We start from the raw sequence: 10,246 nt of genomic DNA, 5'->3' as shown, positions 1-10,246 counted from the left end.
TTCGATTCCTGGAGGGGTTTGGGGTGGGGGGTAAGGTTCTGTAGTGGCTGGATAGTCCAATCCCAGAGTTGCAAACTCTGGTCAGAGGTGGGGCAGGTTATGTTGGAGGAGGTGGGTCGGTGGGTGAGGGGGATGGTCTGGATTTTGTGCGCTCTTTCTGCTGCCTTTGCCTGGCCTCCATGTACTCTACTTGGTGACATTCAATGTGTTTGGTTGCTTCTTCTTCAGTTTGTCCAGGGCAAGCAGTCCCCACGTGTCGGTGGGCTGTTGCATTGTTTAGGGTGACTTTCAGGGTGTCCTTGCAGCATTTCCTCTGCCCTCCCAGTGCTCACTTACCACTGTGGAGCTCAGAGTAGAACACTTGCTTACAGAGTCTTGTGTTGGGCATTTGAACAATATGGCCCACCCATCACAAATGGCTGTGTGTTACCAGTGCCTTGATATTGGGGATATTGCCCTCACATTGGTACACCTATCCTGCCAGTGGATTTGCAGGATTTGTGAAGGGGGTGCTGGTGATAAGTTTCCAGGGAGTTGAGGTGTCTGCTGTACATGGTCCATGCAGGAAGGTAGGGACCATAGCTGGGTGCTGGGTTTGAGGTCTGGGACTTTGAATACTCTGTTCCTCAGGCATCCAATGGCTGCACTGGTGTATTGCTGAGTCAGTGTTGGACTTCATTGTCAACATCTACTCGCACTGTGAGAAGGCTCCCAAGCTATGGCGAATGATCCACATTGTCCAGGGGCTCATCAGGGGGTGAGCACACAGTGTTGTGTGGCAACATTGGACTGGCAGAGATCCTTTGTTTAGTGGATGTATGGTCTGAGGCCCATTCTCTCTAATGCCTCAGTGAATGCGTCGACGATGGTTTGTAGCCCTGCCTCTGGATGTGTGTGGGCACATAGGGGTCAGCTACATACTGCAGCTCAGTGACAGACATTGGGTGGTCTTGACTGTGGCCTAGAGGCATCGATGGTTGAACAGTTTCCTACACATGTTGTTTAGCTCCATTCTGCCTTCGAACCTCATGGAGTTGGAATGGAGAGTTGTGGCAAAGAAGATGGAGAAGAGCATTGATACGATGATAAAGCTCTGTTTAACCCTAGTTTGCATTATATTGGGCCTGTGGTGGATCCATTGATGAGGATCGCTGCTTACATGTCACGGTGAAGCAAGTAGAGATGGTGAATACTTTCTGTGGACAACTTGGTTGAAGGAGAATATTTCACAGTCACTCACGGTTGACAGAGTCCTTGTGAGATTGAAGAAGGCCACAAGCAGAGGTTGCTGCTGTTCCCTGCACTTGTCTTGGATTTGCCGCACACCAAAAAATGATGTCCACTGTCCCTTTAGCTGGGCACAAGCTGTGCTGAGACACAGAGGAGGAGGGCTTTATTCACTGGGACGAGGTGTTTGAAGAGGATTCTTGTGGTGACCTTTCTTGTGGCGAACAGTTGGGAAAGTCCTCTGTAATTTGGAATAAATTGTAATTCTTGTTAAGTCCAGAGACCTGATTCATACTTTCGATCCATCTGGGTTCAAGCGACAGGGAAATGTGTGTACTTCATGAAATCTTTGTGATGTCTTCAGGAACAGTGGGGATTGATTTCCAGTACACTAGCCCAGTGAGTCCAAACATCATGAAATACCAAACTGTGGGTGACCAAGATAATGGTGTGGAATAACAACTGAAGAATACTCTAGGTTTGACAATTTTGAAGTTCTGGGAAGGAATAAGGTAGGATCGGTATAATAGTGATGTAAGTTTTTTCTGTACTGGGGAAACCTAGGTACAGTTGCATAATACGCAATAAGTAACTTAAAACTTTGAGTTGAGGGCTACAATCCCAAGATATGTAGTGGTGGCATGGTGGCTCAGTGGTTAGCATACTGTCTCACAGCGCCAGGGACCATGGTTTGATTCTAGCCTCGGGCAACAGTCTGTGTGGAGTTTGTGCATTCTCCCTGTGTCTGTGTGGGTTTCCTCCAGGTGCTCTGGTTTCCTACCACAGTCCAACGATGTGCAGGTCAGGTGAATTGGCCATGCTAAATTGCCCATAGTGTTAGGTACATAATTTAGATTTAGATTAGATTCCCTCCAGTGTGGAAACAGGCCCTCCGGCCCAGCAAGTCCACATAGACCCTCTGAAGAGTAACCCACCCAGACCCATTTCCCCCTGACAAACGCACCTAATCAGTCAGAGGGAAATGGGTCTGGGTGGGTTACTCTTCGGAGGGTCGATGTGGACTTCTTGGCCTGTTTCCACACTCTAGGAAATCTAATATATCCCAATTAAAAAGTTGTTCTTGAGTGGGCTTTTGACAAGGACATATGAATGCATGGAATGAAAAATGGAAATGAAGCTATCAGACCTGCTTCTTCCGCACACAGTCCACAATCTACCCAAAGTGGCTTCCTCAAAGGAAGTCAATGGAACCTCCAGATCATTCATTGTTCCTCACATTTCCAGTATTCCTGTAGGAAAATGCAATTGTTTTTCCACTTTGCACTTGCTAAGTCAGTAAGGAAATATTCCCAGGTCAAATTGATGAAGAGACAAGGTTACTTTATATGTTGCTCAGGAAATATCTCGACTCTAAGTCTCACAGGTGAATTCCCCAGCACGGCATTCCCATTCCGTACGCTTTTAATTTCTGGACCCTAATGCTGCCAATTCTGTGACAGTTCCTCAATATGGATTGCAGTTCACTGTAAGCTCAGCTGAACCAGTGTGTACCTCGGCTCAATTCATTTGACATCTCAGGAGCATGAACATGCATTTTTCCTTGGCAGAATTAAATCATGTCCTGACTTTGAAGTGAATAGCAGGAATCTAAATACAAGTGCATACCCATAATCTCTCCTGAGCTCTGGAACAGAACTTCACCACAGGTATCAGGATTCCAGCATCAGGATGAAATGGGAGTCCCAAACCCATGCTGACCAGAAATGGGATTGGCCCCAAGACTTGATAAATGTGGTTAGGAGGTTTCACACGAGGTAGAAGGCACAATCAGAAGGATGAAATTTGGTAGCTTTGGCAGACTCCCTTGAGGTATTGCTGAGGTAGGTCAGAGATTGAGTGAGGGAAAGATTTAAAATGTGTGAGGCCAGGCTGGCAACTAGGTTCCTATGAATGTCACATTGGAGCTAGAGAGCTGACCTTCTCTTCATTGATATGGAGCATCTAGATCCACTGGCTCCCGGAGATATATTTTACATATACTAATCCTATAAGGTTGCATTTATAAAAGAATCAATAGGAGGTATGTGCAGTACAGGAACGATTACAGAGTTCTAAGAACGGTGTATGTCTTGGAAGGGGTCTTATGGTTCCCCATACATATATGCCCTTGTCCTCCTAAGTAGTAGAGGTCATGAGTGTGAAAGCTGTTGCCAAAGGAGGGTTGGTGAGTTACTAAAGTGCATCTGATAGATGGTACATGTCAGTGGTGGAGGGAGTGAATATTGAAGGATAGTTGATGAGGTCCAATCCAACAGCACTGAGAAAAAGTTAGGAGTAAAACTTATTGTCAGTATGAATTTCAGTCTCATACTGAAACGTGGCTTTATAATCTGTCAAATGTGAAAGTTATCGAGATCCTTATTCCTCCATTTCCTCTCTCCCTTCTGAGTTTGCTGACTCCCTTTCAGAAACAGATACACAGGAGGCGGGAGTCACGTTTTGGCACCTGGTGAAAAATGGACTCTCTTCATCGATCCATTGAGACATTATTAGTATTATGCAACCTTGGAGGTTAAAGCAGCTGAGGTTAGCTTTAAGTGATGTCCACAATTCGTTTAAGGGATTAATGGACAAAGTAAACCTGAGAGATTGTTCCTCTCTTTAAACATCAAATGATGATTGCCATCCTCTGTTTCTTCTCCAGTTAAAATCGGTTATCTCTATATAAAATAGGGATTTAATTATCTGATCTGGCTCGATATTTTTTAGCGTTGAACTAACCTGGGCCAACAGACAAGCCAAGATGGAAATAGATTCATTAACAATTGTTAAAAAGGAACTGGACAGAAGACATTTACAACACTGTGTGGAAACAGCAGGGGATTGGGATGAATTGGAAGGGTTGAATGGTCTCCTTCTGTATGAAGTGTAAATGTACAATGTCATGATATTATTATAATCATCATCTCAAATCAAAGTATCGTTTGACCTTAAATCTCCAATTTGTGATACTGTAGTTTCAGCACAATACATCTCTCTCATTCACTTTTTACCAAGTGGCTTTTTAACTCTCCTTCTTAATCTTTTAGGGAGCAACTTTTCTTCTTCTTCTGTAATGCCTTTCCTTTATTTATTTGTTCCCTTATCCTTTGGAATCTTTCTTTGCCTGCCCTTCTGGGTGGGCAGGCCAAACCATCCTCACTGATGTTTACTTGAATTGATAGGATTCATGAGGATTTGCAATAGACACTTGATAAATCATGGGCCTATCTGGGTTTTGAGGCTCTCTCTCAGTTTTACTGTATAAAAGATTATGGGTTTTTTCTCTTAGTTTTGGCTCATAGCAGAGTGATAGGTTTGTAAGCCAAACATTAATTGGTACAAATATTTTCACTAAGCAACGTATGCTGATATGCTCTGTGTGGGCTGAAAAAAGCCAAACCAAGGGAACCTTTAGCACAACAAAATTCATTAATGTTACTTTAACCAGACCCACACTAAAATTGAGGGGGCCTTCCATTTCTGGATGGGTTGACTCTGTAATGCAGAAAACTAATGATAGCTACAGTAAGCTGCCTATGTTTCACAATTTATAGCTGTTTTTGTAACCTGGGATGTTTAAGAGGTCATGCAATGAGAAACATTACCTTTTCTACAGCCCCTGATTTATAATCTGCAGAAACTTTCCAAGTTTAGAAACCAACTTATTAGGTTTTTTTTCCTTTCTCTCCAGCAGCTGAATTCCTTGAAGTAAAAATGTTAATTTTATTTAAAGAGCAAGCATTAATTCAGAGCACATTGTGGTAAGTCTATCTATTAACTGTATTGTTGTTTGACATGAGTCTGTTGATGCTCTTCCATTTGCTGTTTCAAAGGTTTAAGCCATTTAAAGTCAGTGGGATGTTGGCCACACTAAAACGTGGAGCAGAGAAATATTTATGTAAAAAATGGAGTGTTCACCTGTTTGTTGCACTAACGGCCTTTTCTATCGTTATGCCTCCGTGTACAAGTTCAATGCTCAAGCATTGTTTCTATATCTAGGGATATAGAAACATGCTCCTGGATATAGGAAAACATCTGTCAACTTAAACGAGAGCTGTTTGAAATTATTCAGCACTTTTCATGATCAAAAGCACTTCGCAGCCAATTAGGTGCATCGGGATAGTTATCATCATTGCAATGTAGGGAACTGCTGCAGTCAATTTGCACACAACAAGGATGGAGGATTCTGGGTAATCCAAGATGGAGGATGGGAAAAAAATTGTGGCTGTGAGAGCTGCTCCTCTTTTGAGGTATTTTTATTGCTGGAGCTAATTTCCTCAAAATTTAGGAGCAGTTATTCCTGTTTTATAAGCTGTTGCATTGTTTTGGAACTTTGGCAAAATAAAAGATCAAAACAATGGCACTTTAAAAAGGATGAAGAGAGACAAAGATAGTGATAATTACAACATTTAAAAGGCATCTGGATGGGTATATGAATAGAGATGGCTTAGAGCTGGGGCTGGATTTATTTAAGATATCTGGTCGGCACAGACAAGTTGGACTGAAAGGGTCTCTTTCCTTGCTGTACAGTGTTAAGACTTTATGACTGTAAGTCCCTATCAAACAGCAGTGTGATACCAGATGATGGACTGAATTTTCTGAGGAGGGACACTTACACAGAGTGTCTCTTTGCTCTTTCATATGAAACAAAAGAGCTCCACATTTCATCAAGGCTCCTTCAGAAATGCAGAGCTGTTCTCCCATTCTGACAGGGCCCTCACAGCAAAGAACCATTGGAGGGAGGTAAACCACAGTCCAGCTGCTGTGTTCTGTACCTTTAAGGTCGAGCAACACAAACAGCCAGTTTGACACTTGCTGTCAAAGGGTACGAGTGTGAGGTAGTTGTGAGGTTAGGGTTCCCAGGTGGTAGAGGGTGGGTTGGCACATAGGTAGTGTGTCAGGTAAATGTGCCAGGTAGGTACTGTATCAAGTAAGTAGTGGTCCAGGTAGGTAGTGTGTTAGGTCAGTAGTGATTCAGGTACATTGTGTGTCAGGTAGGTACTGTATTAGGTAATTAGTGTCAGGTAGAGTGTCAGGTAGGTAGGGTGCATTGTGGAAAAGGGTTAGGCTGTCAGTAAAGAGTGCCAAGTGAGTAGGGAGTTAGGATGCCAGCTGGTTAAGGTGCTAGTTAAGTAGGCTGCTGCTGGGACAAGCTGAGTAATAGTGTTTAGCATAGGTTAAATGACTGGGAAATATCAGGTCCCACGGGAATTGTGGGAGGTGGCCAGGAGATATCGCATTCAGCTGCAGAGGTTGGGGGAGGGGGGGGCACTTTGTTTGTGTTGGATTTGGAGCAGAGGTGCAGGGGCATGGACGTAGGATTTGGAGTTGGGGCATGGAGCAAGGATTGTGACTTGCTGCAGATGGGGTAGGGGGTTGTGGGGTCTGGACTGGGGAGTGGGTGGCTGTTAGGTATGGAGTAGAGGGGAGATGGGTTGGGGGCCAATGTTGGATCTGGTGATGAGTGTGCTGACTCCTGAGATGACAAGAAGTAGTGTCAGGTCAGGATCTATGTGTATACTCATTCTGGGGGGATTGTCTGACATAAGCATGGGGTCTGGTTAATATTTCTTCAAGAATTAGACTATGTATTTAATAGTTTAAATTGCCTTTTCTGGAAGCCGCCCCCACCCTAAAATTCCCTGACTTAAGTAGATATTTGGAGGAAGTGAGGACTGCAGATGATGGAGATCAGAATCAAAAATGTGGCGCTGGAAAAGCACAGCAGGTCAGGTAACATCTGAGGAGCAGGAGAGTCAACGTTTTGGGCAAAAGTCCAAATATGATTCCTAATGAAGGGCCTATGCCTGAAATGTTGCTCCTCGGATACTGCCTGACCTGCTGTGCTTTTCCAGCACCACACCTTTTGACACTTAAATGGAGATTTGTAGACGGTTCCCAATGTAAAATGTTCAATTTTCCATCTACTATCTTTGGGGATTGTTACGATTGGGATTGCCCATGGGCACAATGCAAAACTTTCATCTACGTTTCAGAAACAGCTGTCTGGCCTTAAAAATCTGGGCCAAACCCTTGTTTTGATATAGATAGAGAGCTAAATATTGACCACTGTACTCATGGAGGAATTCCCCTAAACTTCTTTCAAAATAATGCAGTGGGATCCTCTCTGTCCACTTGAGAAAATAGACAGGCCAGCGGGTTAATGGTTCAACTAAAGCATGTCACTTCCAACAACATAGCTTTCCCTCAGCGCTGTAGCAAATTGGTGGCAAAGATTGTGTGTTCAAGTTTCTGAAGAGAATTTAAACCCATAACATTTGAACTTAAAGGCAAGAATGCTGCCAGTAATCCAAGGCAAATATCTGAACTAGCCTTCCCTCAGAGATTGCCACTGCTTTCTTCACACTGTTGAAACTTTTCATGCCCCTATATTTCACTATTTCTCTCCACTATAGTAAGATCTATATTATTCTTGTTCCTTCAAAGATCCAGTATATGTTTGAACCCAATTTTCCTCTTTCAAAATTTACGCTGTGTTGAAATTAGAATTCTTCCCTCCATCTTGTTTTTTTAGATTAGATTACTTACAGTGTGGAAACAGGCCCTTCGGCCTAAAAAGTCCACACCGACCCGCCGAAGTGCAACCCACTCAGACCCATTCCCCTACATTTACCCCTTCACTTAACACTACAGGCAATTTAGCATGGCCAGTTCACATAACCTGCACATTTTTGGACTGTGGGAGGAAACCGGAGCACCAGGAGGAAACCCCCGTCAACACGGGGAGAATGTGCAAACTCCACACAGTCAGTCGCCTGAGGCGGGAATTGAACCCGGGTCTCTGGCGCTGTGAGACAGCAGTGCTAACCACTGTGCCGTCCAACCACTGTGCCACCTAGGCCAGCATGTATTGCCCGTCCCTAGTTGTCCAGTTAAAAGTCAACCACATTGCTGTGGGTCTTGTGTCACATGTCGACCAGACAAGGTAAATTTATCAGATTTCCTTCCCTAATGAACGTGATGGGTTTCCACAATAATCAACATGGTTGCCATTATTCCAGATTTTTATTGAATTCAAATTTCATCACCTGACATGATGGGATTCGAACCCATGCCCCCAGTGTATTAACTGTGAGTACAGGATTACCAGTTCAGTGACATTATTATGATACCACCTCCACCGTAAATTAACTATTTGGACTCTTTAATTTCTTCCGGCTGCCCTTTCCTCAATGGCAGAGAGTCAATCTAATGCCCAGCAGTCTCGGGCTTGAACATTTCAAATGATCTAACCGTACCAGAATGTTTGGGACCGTGTCTCTACACTTTGAATTTCCTGTTGCTGAATCTTCTTTTGAATGTTATCATAATATTTCCTTGAACATATTGAGCTTCACTGGAGCATCACAAAGCACTTGACTCCATAAGTTGAAGTTGACCAAATTAGGTGAGGGCATGGTTGAAACATTCTTAAGTTGATTCACTGTCTGCTGTTTTATCAGACTGATAACTATCCACTTACCTTTGTATCTCTCTCCTTGTTCTTTTACATTTAAAATCTATCCTGTAAAATGTCCTTTACTTCTGTAGGTCTTTGTGGTTTTCTTGATGTCCATAAATCTCCTTCAGTTTGGTCCTATGTCTCTCATTTTCACTTTCTCTATGTACTGCTCTACTGAATTTTTTTCATGCTTTGCATCTTATCTTGAACCTCTGTCCCTTTCTCTCTCTCCTCTCTTTTCTGAAACTTGATCAACATACTTGAGCGTGTTGCATTTGATATTCTTGTGACAATTGAACCAAATTACAAATAAGTTCTCTTGCTATTGAGTGTCACATGCAAGTCACTTATAACAAATATTGAATCTGCACTCATGATTTTTCATCCATCAAAGATGTGATGATCGTTCTCTCCTGATACACACCAGGTAGGAGGGGTTGTTCAGAAAGCCGTCCCGAACATGTTGCCTTTTTCCATTGAGCAAAACATTTTGTTAGAGTCACTTGGAATGATATTATCCAGAGGTGGATCCAGACCCAGAGTTATCACTTGAATAACAGCCCATGTTTTAATTGATGGACTGTAGGGATTAGAGATAATCACAGATCAAATCACTACACTAAGATAGCATCATAGAGTCATAGAGATGTACAGCACAGAAACAGACCCTTTGGCCCAACTCATCCATACCTACCCTAACTTAATCCAGTCTCATTTGCCAGCATTTGGCCCAATTCCCTCTAGACCCTTCCTATTGATATACCCACCCATCCAGATGCCTTTTCAATATTGTAATTGTACCAGCTTCTACCACTTCCTCTGGCGGTTCATTTCATACATGTACCACCCTCTGTGTGAAAAAGTTGCCCCTTAGGTCCCCTTTAAGTCTTGCCCCTCTCACCTTAAACCTATGCCTCCTAGTTTTAGATTCTCCTGTCCTAGGGAAAAGACCTGGTCTACTCACCCTATCCATGCTCCTCATGATTTTATAAGGTCACCCCTCAGTCCCTGACGCTTCAGGAAAAAAAGCCTCAGCTCATTCAGCCTCTCCCCATAGCTTAAACTCTACAACCCTGTAGAGAAAATCTTTTCTGAACTCTTTCAAGTTTAACAACATCTTTCCAAAACTGGGAGACCAGAATTGAATGCAGTATTCCAAAAGTGGCCTAACCAATGTCCTGTACAGTCACGGGATGACCTCCCAACTCCTGTACTCAATGCACTGACCAATAAAGGCCAATGTACCAAATGCCTTCTACCCAAATGTTTATTAAACTAAGCTCCTTGTTGAATTCACAGACTCATACTCACAACGTGTTTTCCTCTCCACCCCAAAGGTCATGATTGACACATTTCCCCTTACCTTGAGCAGTATTGCTCCAAGTCAACCAGGCTGTCAGCTCAGACTACTTGTGACAGAAAGAATGCGCAAGGTACAAGATATCAACTCAGCTGAGTCTAGATTAGAGTGGTGCTGGAAAAGCACAGCAGGTCAGGCAGCACCCGAGGAGCAGGACAACTCAGCTGTTCATCCTCTGAAATCCATAACTTCCA

This window comes from Chiloscyllium punctatum, chromosome 16 (assembly GCF_047496795.1).
Source record: "Chiloscyllium punctatum isolate Juve2018m chromosome 16, sChiPun1.3, whole genome shotgun sequence".
Taxonomy (NCBI): Eukaryota; Metazoa; Chordata; class Chondrichthyes; order Orectolobiformes; family Hemiscylliidae; genus Chiloscyllium; species Chiloscyllium punctatum.
The sequence above is the reverse complement of the archived record's forward strand: the minus strand, read 5'-3'. Positions refer to the sequence as shown.